Here is a 10,844-nt window from a genome sequence, read left to right as displayed (position 1 = left end):
TGTGACTCCCTCCCGATTCAAAAAGACAGACGCGTCCTCAGGTGCCCGCTCTTTCCGCGTGCGCCTCCGTACCTCTGCACTTCCGCAGCTCCTAAGTCTCAGTGTGCTTTCCTCTTTCCTTCTAGTTGTAGAATTTCCACCCAGCCAGCCTTCCTGTAGTTCTGGATGATGTCCGTTTTGTCTTTTCGTTGTATTTTTGAAGTTTTTGTGGGAGGCAGCAATTTCCGGTGTTTACCTATGCCACCATCTTGTTTTCTCTAAATAAAAACATTTTAAATAATAAAAGAAAATGGGACCTCTAGTCACACCCTCCCCATCATTCTGTTTCATGTTTCTTCAAAGCATTTACTACTCGGACATTATACTACATTATAGTTTTCTGTCCTAAATGTAAATTCTAAGAAAGCATGAAATTTGGTCTGTTCATGAATAAATCGCCAGAACCCAGACTAGTATTTGGCAAATAGTAGGCATTCAAATAGATGTTGAATGAAGAACAGATGAATAAACTAAGGTCCCATTATAAACTGTCCATCATTCTTCTCCCCTCAAAGATTATTTGATGGGAGAAATGGAAATATATGATTGACTAGTTTAATCTCTATTATTGCTGTGTAATTTTTACACCAGTTATGGCCAAGGTGGCAGTACCACAGGTCACGCTAAGGAACTGCTTAGGGCTACTTTCTAGCAGGTATTTAATAAGCTTCAAAATGATATTTCTGTGTATAGTGGGCATGCACTCACTGTAATATTAGGTCTAACTAATGAAGTTGGACTACTTTCAGAATATGGTGAGAGTTTCTTGGCCACACACTAAAACCAAGTCATTTTTTCAAAATTCACATTAAATTTACCATCCCTTAATATCAGCCCTTAACTGGCTTCTAGAGCAGATCTCAGCTGCCACTAAGTAAATGCATATATTGAGTTCCATGTATTTTTCAAAGTTCACTCTTCAATTATATTTGAAAGAATTAATACAGAAATGGGATCTGTCCAGAACTAAGTTGACTTAAGTAGAATCAATATTCTAAGTGTAAGGTGCATTCTAGGGCAACCTCCTCCCACTCCTTTCCAAAAATGTTGTAGCTGACTAGCTATTTCAGTGTCTCACAACACAAGATTTTCCTGTCCTCAGGAAGGAAGAATCCTACTGGCTGGTGTGCAAGCAGTACAACACTTAGTGGCTCTCCTGCAGGCGGGAACAAAGCCCCTGAGCAGCGAGCAAACCCAGGTCTGAGCAACACACTGCAGGCCCACGCAAGGCAGGCTGCATGCTTCAGTCACTGGAGGCACTAGCACCAATTGAGAAAACCATAATTTTACTCTCTTCTCACTCATGGTATACTGCCAAAGGGAAATTCTTCTATGATTTTGCAATTGAGATTGCACACTGAACAGACAGGTAATGGGTAAGAGCACTGGTTATCTTCCTAAAACTAAGGCGGGAGAGTGGGGAGGGGGGTATGTTAGATAACAAAAGAGCTCCCAAAAGAAAATATCTAACTGGGAAATTCCCCCATTTTTACACTCTGACTGGGATTTTTCTCACTGAATCCTATTGCAACCATAAAGCTAGAGGGCCATGTTACTTCCCTTCCTTTCCATTCAAGTTCAATAAAAGGACCCATTAACAAATCTCTTCCTTTGCTCCCTTTAACACAGATTTGAGAAGCAGGACTTCTCAAAAGAGATGTTATTAAAATACCAAAGGGAAAGAAAAGGAAATAAGGAAAACTACAACATAACAAGGTTGCAACACAAATCTATATAATGGCTAACCTTAAAATTTAAGCAACTGACCTCATAAGCTATCTTACTATAATCCTCACAACAAATAAAATACTAATAAGTATTAAGATTTAAGAAGCTGATTATTAAAACAAAATGAAGTAAAGCCAACAGGCAAGAAGAAACAAAATTCTCTACTTATACACCAAATTACTGCCATCATACTTTTCTTAATGCCGTGTTTTCTAATTTAGTAATTCTTTAATTTAAATTTGCATAAGAATTAATGTTCTTGAGTGTGTGTGTGAGTGTGTGTGTGTGTGTGTATGTGTGTACACAAAAGATTTCATAGTGTCTTTTATGAGTTAAGGAATTCTCAAGATGATTCTGGCTTTTGTTTTACATACTGACCTTAACTCTAGTATACACCAGATTCCATTCTTCTAACAATTCACAAAACTTGCATAGTCAAAATCACCCCTGAAAATTCCTTAAATCGTAACACATGATCACATTCAGTACAATAACATTTAAGTCTGCCCCAAATATGAAATGCTCACCCTATGGGAGACAATGCAGGAACTAATACAATAGAGTGAATAGTAGGTTTCTGTCTCCAGGGGCCTAAACTCACTGTAATGGGCAGATTTGTCAGTGCCACTAAAATTGTCATCTGTCTGCAAGACCTGCATAGCTGGAGACTAAAGCTAAACTTTTACATGGAAAAAATGTTACTACCATAAGTATTCAAATAATGAAGCTTCAAGAAAGAGGTTAGAATCTTATAAAAATTAACTCATCTGACTCAATCTTTATTAAAGAGCCTATGTGAGGGCTGAATAATGGCCCTCTACATTTGAGACTCCTCCTCCTCCTCCTCTTTCCTTCTGTGCACTAATCTCTTCTGAAGAGGTGAGGATCTACTCCCACAGATCCTTCATAAAAAAAAAAAAAAGTAGAGAACAAATCCTTTAAGTATCAGTAAAATCAGCCTGTTTCTTTAGAGTTACTCATGAGAGCAGAAAATAAATTATTCCAGCCAAGATATTACCTCGATGTCCAGGCTACCACCGGTTCCTTCTGCTCTATCACCAATCATACCTAATCTGCCCTCTCTTCTAGAGGAAGCTGACCCTGACAAAGGGGGTGGGGAGGAGATGGCCTGGTTTGTACTTCTGCAATTGGACTTTGTAAGATTTATCCATAAACAGGTTTAATTGAGCTTACTTTAGTAAAATAAGCCTACTTACTTATTACATCCCAACCATATAAGACAGGTGTCCTTTCACAATTTCTATATTTTGAGCAGAATGCATTCAGTTAAAACAATGGCTGCCACAGAAAATCACTAAGCCTTAGAACTGGTTTCCGAGGCTTCAGACATTCGCTTTAGGCAGTGTCAACAATACAGTGACATGCTTTGGACACCTTTTAAACAACAATGATAACAAACCCAATATGGGTATGGTATTTATCATTAACATCTCAGTTCATATCCAAGACTCTAAAATACTTTGTACTCAAAATGGCAAAAATCTCAAGATATTAGAAAGCTGGCTCTGGGCTTCTCAGCTAGAGCTAGATTATTCATGGTAGTGGCTAAATGCAATGCCAATTTTCTCCATGACACTCTATTCAATAAAAACAGGGAACCTAATTTGTAAGAATACTAGTGGCCCAGTGCATGGATTTGTGCACACTGAAAGGAAATTAATTAGAAGAAATATTTTAATATCTCTATTTGCCCTTTCTCTATAATAGAAGTGTCAGAGATTAAAGAAAATTAGTAAAACATACATGAAAGTAATATATAAATTAATAAATAACAACATGATATAACAACAGACATGATAGAAAACAACAAAAACATGATATAAAAACATTGATAAAAACAATGACTAGTAAATTGATTAAACTTGTTCTAATATCTCCCTGTACACCACATTGAGTAAAAACACTTTCAAAGTGCTTGACTAATTTCCCTTGTGATGAAGTATTTACAACTTTTTTTAAAAAATATATTTTATTGATTTTTTACAGAGAGGAAGGGAGAAACACCTACTTTCAATTTTAATTTATGACACGGCATTCCCAAAAGAGTAACACTATTAAGAAATTCAATGGGAAAATTTTCCTTTTCGGCATCATCCGTTGAATGGATTGATTCATCACTCAAATGGTACACTGTGACAATAGTTGATCTTCAGATACATTCTGTTGACAACACCAGCTTCTTTCAGCTTCAGAGGTACGTTGTGCCAATAGTTGGTCTTCAGACATATTCTGTCGATGATGCTGCTTTCTTTCAGCTTATCAATGTCAACAAAAACAACCAAATTCACAATAGACAATGACAGATCAAAACACTTGTGTGCAATTGGGCGCCAGTGAGAGCTTTATATATATCGCACATGCGTGAGTCAACGTTTATTTTTAAATTGCCAGTGTGCATCATTTGTACCGACTGGTTGGTCGGTCATACATATGGTTGGTCACTTAGCCTTTTATATATAGATACTATTTCCCAAGGTACTCAAAAGATATTTTCATTTTAAAGCTAAGAAAAATTCCTACTTCTAAATTCCTACACGTTTTTAATGAGTTCTTATGTAAGAAGAAATACCTACATAGCTTTAAGGGCAAGTACCTTTGATTAACTCTTACGCTATCCAGAAAATTGATCACATAATCTTTCTTCTTAGAGAATGACATTTTCAAATAATAACTTTTGCCAAGCCTTTTAGTAATAAGATTCTCAGGCTCACAAGAGAAGAAAATGTTGATCACATTCAACCACCACCAGAGATACTTCTAAAACCACAATTAGGAATAGCAAATGAGAAGTGTCCCAGATACATCTCACAGGGAATTTTATCTGTATTAGTTAATTCCACATATAATTACCACGGTTTATCTTGCTGGCACTGTAATTACGATCAGAATTTTTAAAAAGTGCTAGGTATGTATTAGAAGAAAATGTTGCCATGACAAACAGCTTTCTGTAATTAAATGTGCCTGCTTCCAGCAGGAAAAAAAAAAATCACCACATTTCAGAGTACATTATACCATGTTTCAGAATCTGAAAGCTCAGCAGGATGGAAGACAGCACTTCCATTTATTGTGGTACCTAGATGTGACAAATCTGAGTTGAAGACATGCAACAGTAGTAAAAAGGGTTAGCTGTTCAGCTACAGAACCATACAGCCATCACCCAGGATGAGCTTCAGTCTTAAGCTCTAGCTCACCTTCAGTCACCTTCACTGAAGAAGACCTGTGCTTGGACCATACAAATCTGTTTTCAATACCAACACAGGAGAAGCAACCAGGGCCAATATTTTTCCCTGCATAAGTCCATAGAAGACACTAAGTGCTTCTCCTCTAATCCTCTGTCCCCTCACCTCAACCGCCCTGCCCCCGAAAAAAAGAGTGAATTTCTGGAAAAGCTTAATAACCTCTGTACAGAAAAGCTCATGAAATCACTTAGAAGATGATTTAACCATAACATGGGTATCCAACATGCCAACTGGCAGAAGTAAATAAGACTTCCTCCCCAGTTTGGATTTTTTTAATTCATGAATGTCAACAGTACTAATTCCCTTAAATGTATTTATTTGTTTCTCAAGGGGCTTTTACCAATTTTAAACTATAGCAGAGTGAGTAGTTTGAAAGGGGGGAAAAAAATCCATGGATAATTTCACATGACTTAATGCAACAAATGACACAGAGAAAGGCGGCCTCAAATATATGCTGGAACCACACAGCACAAGGACAAATGTCCCAACTGCAGTGTTAAGTACCCCGAGAAACAACCAATGATTATGATACCCCTGAGGCATGAAGAAATTAAACAATAGTGCACTCCATGTTACAAAGCAGAACCTGACTAAGACACTTTCATAAAGAAGCTAATCAAAGTTATGTTTTTTAAATGTTAGTATATTGTGGAGATAAAATAACTTATAAGGTGACATGAGAGGAATAAATTTACTCATGGTCATGAAAAGATGACATTGTAATTAAAATGACAGCAATGGGTTCAAGTCAGTAAGCAGTACTGATTATTTGTTTCAACAGCTGGGAAGGTACAACATCAAGTTTGAAAACTTTGAAAACTTTGAAGGACTGTTCCCATCAACATAGTGAAAAAGGAAAAAGACTGCAGAGCCAAGAAAGTAATATCACAGCCATGGAGAAATTAAGTATCCCTTTTAATTAGTTTTTAAATCATTTCTTTTACTTTATTTCCATTTTGTTTCCTTAAGAAATGTAGATAATGACCACATTTCCACTTTTACACCTCCGCTACCAAATCCTTAAACAAGAAAATACAAGGGACTTTATGAAAAGAAAGTGTTATCTAGCCTAGCCTATCTAATAAAGAGGGAATATGCAAATTGACCGTCACACCATCACAAAGATGATGGTGCCCACAGCGGAGGCAGGGTTTCCGTAACACAAGATGGCTGCACCCACTGTGGAGGTTGAGTTCCCATAATGAGCCTTAACGAGCAATCAGGAGGGATCTGAGGCTGCATGGCGCTGGGCCAGGGCAGTGGACCTGAGGCTGCGCCCCTCACCAGGTGGGGCTTGACAGAGGACCTGAGGCTGTGCCCTCCGCCCCGCGGGGCTTGAGAGTGGACCTCAGACCGCGGCCTCTGCCCAGTGGGGCTTAATGGGAGAATCTCAGGCCACATCCCCCACCCAGCGGGGCTGGATGGGGGACCTCAAGGTGCGCCCCCACCCCAGCGCAGGCCGGAACCTCAGGCCATGCATCCCGCCAAGCAGGGCTTGACAGGGGATCTCAAAAAGCGCTCCCTGCCCTGGCACTGGGCCGAGGGACCTCAGGCCATGCCCCCCGCCCTGGTGCCGGACCATGGACCTGAGGGTGCACTGGGGGATCTGAGGCTGCACACCCTGCCTGGCATGCACTGGGGGACATGAGGCTGTGCCCCAACCCTGCGGGGCTTGATGGGGGACCTGAAGCTGCGCCCCTCACCTGCCTGGCAGGGCTTGATATGGGTGGGGCTGGCCGGGTTTGGATCTTGCCCCATGGCGGTGGGGCCGGCTGGGTCTGGGTCTCGCGCGATTTTGAGGTGCCGTGGGTGGGCAGGGCCTTGACTCTGGGTCCCGCGTTGCACCCGAGACTCTGACAGGAGGAAGATTTTCATATACATTTTACTAATTTTCTTTCATCGCTGATACTTCTATTATAGAGAAAGGGCAAATACCAATATTAAAATACTTCCTCTAATTAATCCCCTTTTAATGTGCACAAATTTCATGCACCAGGCCACTAGTACTATTAATATCTGTGTATATTTTATATCAGTAACATGCCTTTTTTAAGTAATATACCATATTTTCAAGCTGATGGAAGTAATTCATAGTTATCACTATGTGTACTGAATATAAACATATAAAAATACGAATACATATACAGACACACTGCCTGAATAATTAATGTTAAGTGCAGTTTCTCTGGATAAATCAATTTTTACAGAAAGTTGAAGGTTATTATTCTAAGACTAGAGGCCCGGTGCACAAAGTTCATGCACTCAGGGGGTGTCCCTCAGCCTGGCCTGCATCCTCTCACAGTCGGGAGCCCTTGGGTGAGCGGGCCTAAACCGGCAGTCAAACATCCTTAGCGCTGCCATGGAGGCGGGAGAGGCTCCCACCACTGCCACTGCACTTGCCAGCCATGAGCCAAGCTTCTAGCTGAGCAGAGCTCCCCTGTGGGAGCACACTGACCACCAGGGGGGCAGCTCCTGCTTTGAGCATCTGCCCCCTGGTGGTCAGTGCGCATCATAGTGAGCTGTTTTTCCACTGTTTGGTCTATTTGCATATTAGCTTTTTATTATATAGAAATTATCTGTTAAAGAGTTAAAATGACTGACTGCTCTGGTTTGCCAAAAACACTTCTTTATATCAAAAGTCTTTTAAAAAGCAACTGCCATAGACAATCACTGTTTGGAGTTTACTGCCTTTAGGATATGAAAGTATCCAACCAGTTAAAATCATTATTAAAAATGGTTCTGACACTTCAGGAAATTACGGTTTTTCTCTTGGTCAAAAGAACAAAGCAACCCTTGATATCCCAAAGAGACCAGGTTCCCTCTGCGGAGCACAGACACCACCTCCCCAGGAGACGCCGTGGGCTAGAGAAAGGGGAGCTTTGAAGCAGGTCTGAGCAAGCCCTACATTTTTCCCTCCACTTGTTTAATCCTGCAAAGCTTACTCAACCCATTTGATCCTTCAGTTTCTTCACCTGTAAAATGGAGATTTCTGTATTTGTCTTCTAGGATCTTGTGAGAATCAATGACTATATATTAAATGAGAAACTGGCATAAAATGAGCCTTCAACTAATCTCAGTCCCCCTTCCCTTCTACATAAGAAGTCAAAACAACCAACAACGAGCACAAAATATTTCTAAAGAACAGTTTTAAAAACGTATTATTTTCACACAGTATCAACAAAGACAATGTGAAAAAAAGGTAAGATTCTCCTGAACACATGATTGATTACAACATAATCTCCATCAGCCAGTTCAGTTTACCCACCACTCAAGGAAAAATATTAATGCAGTGGATTCCTTACTGATCAGTATGTCCTGTTTATTCATCTGATATCTCCTCCTCCCTCCTAATACAGTGCCAAACACATGAATACTCAATAAATATTACTACCGAGATGAAGCAAACATCCCTAACATGTCTCAAAAAACTCCCAACATGCTACCATATTTTGCAAAATGACTCAAAATGACTGTCAGGGAGAAAAAAACGATTTACTAACTATATGCCCAGTTTGAGGGAATCTATATACAGATTACTCTTGAAAGCAAAAAACAAAATATTCTAAGCATTGTAAAACAATGTCTTTCCTTTTATATGAAGAATACTTTAGCTGACTTTTACATTTGTAAATAATCACAAAATGCAGGGACACTTGCCCTCACATATATGAAGGAACTAAAGAGCTGGTTCAGGGAGAGCTAGCTCATCCAGACACCTGAGAAGCACACAGTATTCAGAAAGCAGAAATCCCAGGCAGAGCAGGCAAACAGCAACATGGGCTGTCAAAGTGGTGCACTTGAGCCATCTAGTGGACACGAGAACAAAGTTTAATTCTGTAAGGAAAATGTCATACTGTCTCCTCTATGAAAACAAATAAGGTCTGTGTATTGGGAATAGTAAATTGCAATCTATAAAAGATAGTAGAGGACTAAGAAGTGGGTATTGGGGAAAGATGAAGGATAGAGTGGTGACAAATTTGGATGGAATTAAGAATTTTATGGACAACTAAAGATAAACACTAAAGACAAACCCTCCTTATATATATATTTTTAAAACCACATAACCATCACACTAATACAGTGCCAAACACGTAAGTTTGTAAGACATTACAGGAAATAAGATTTCATACCAGCTACAAAGGTCCGAGGAAGGGCTATAGGCAGTGAAAAAAGGAGGCAGTCTCTTATTAGAAAGCAAAAAAAAAAAGGAACTGAGAATAAAATGAATTTATATAGGACCTAATGAAGAAAATGACGATGCCACCTCTCTGCCTGAGGAGTCCCATCCAGTTAGGACTGTGACAACCCCAGCTCACTCAGGATGTAGCCCCTCCCACTGCCATCCCACCGTCCAGCAGAGCAGGAGGTCCTGGGAAAAGGCAGCAGAAGAGTTTTAAACTCTTTGAATTACTCTTATCATTAGCTTGGCTTCTGAAAGTCAGAATGTGAAATTTAAGAATTTCAGAAGTCACGAAGTACTTGCACAGTGGAGTATTGGTCAATTTCATTTAAATTTTGGAAGCATATTTTTCGCATCCATAAAAGTATGGTCTTGGAATAAATTACTGGCAAGACCACTTCATTCTAAAATTTAATAATTTTTAAAAGACAAAAAAATTTAGAGGACTCACACTTTCTGATTTTAACACTTACTATAAAATTACAGTAATCAAACACTATGGTACTGGTATACAGATCAAAGTCAGAAATAAACCCATACATCAATGGTCAATTGATTTTCGACAAGAGTACCAAATAATTAAATGGGTAAAAATGGTCCCTACAATGACTGGTGCTGTGTAAGTAGATATCCATATGGAAAAAAAATTTGCTGAACTCTTAACTACATGATACTAAAAAATTAACTCAAAATGGGTCAAAAACCTAAATATAAAAGCCAAAACACTTAAAATAAAAGAGAGGAATAAATCTTCTTGAATCCATTTTTGGCAATGTATTTTTAGATATGATACCAAAAGCACAAACAACAAAAGAAAAATATGGATGACTTGAACTTCACTAAAATTAAAAACTCTTTCTACATCAAAGGACATTTTTAAGAAGGTAAAGACAGCCCACAGAATAGGAGAAAATATCTGCAACTCATATATCTAACAAAGTACAGGATTCAGGACATATAAAAAACTATTAAAATTCACCAGCAAAAAGACAAACAACCTAACTTAAAAATGGGCAAAAATATTTCTCCTAAGATATACAAACAGTCAGTACGCACAAGAAAACATAATCAACACCATTAGCCATGTGCAAATCAAAACCATGAGATACCACTTCAGATCCACTTGGATGACTCTATAAAAAAGACCACAGCATTGGTGAGGCTGTGGAAAAATTAGAATCCTTCTATATTGTTGGTAAGAATGTAAAATGGTGAAACTGCTGTGAAAAACGTTTGCTGGTATCTCAGTAAGTTAACCACAGAATTAACATATAACCCAGCAATTTCAGTCCTGGTGTTATATCCAAAATAGGTACTCAGAAACTTGTACACGAATGTTCATAGCAACACTATTCACATAGCCAAAAGGTGCAAACGGCCCAAATGTCCAAATGTTGATAAATGAATAAACAAAATGCAGTACATACATATAATGGAATAGTATCCTATATAATAAAAGCATAATATGCAAATTATCCTTCGACTGGGAGTTTGACCACTCGCTATGATGTGTGCTGACCACCAGGGGGTGACGTGAAACATGGAGGTGTCAGTGACGTGGCATTGGCAGCGGGCGACAGTGGAGGCACTGCTGGCCCCAATGGGCCCTGACAAGAGCGGGACTATGGCAGGATGGT

General features: G+C 39.1%; 1 protein-coding gene across 4 annotated transcripts in view; it reads right to left on the bottom strand.

Moving 5' to 3' along the window:
• MAPK8 (mitogen-activated protein kinase 8) overlaps positions 1–3,077 on the bottom strand; it is a 61,077-nt gene extending 58,000 nt beyond the window's left edge. Inside the window, exon 1 of one of the 4 annotated variants that reach the window (XM_006757125.2) lies at positions 2,985–3,077. The gene's annotated coding sequence lies outside the window, so the exon portion shown is untranslated. The remainder of the gene's footprint in view (positions 1–2,984) is intronic. The other 3 variants (XM_006757124.2, XM_006757127.2, XM_006757126.2) reach the window with 3 other exon arrangements.
• Between the last annotated feature and the right edge of the window lie 7,767 nt (positions 3,078–10,844).

This window comes from Myotis davidii, unplaced genomic scaffold (genome assembly GCF_000327345.1).
Source record: "Myotis davidii unplaced genomic scaffold, ASM32734v1 scaffold854, whole genome shotgun sequence".
Taxonomy (NCBI): domain Eukaryota; kingdom Metazoa; phylum Chordata; class Mammalia; order Chiroptera; family Vespertilionidae; genus Myotis; species Myotis davidii.
This window is presented reverse-complemented; position numbering and strand designations above follow the sequence as displayed.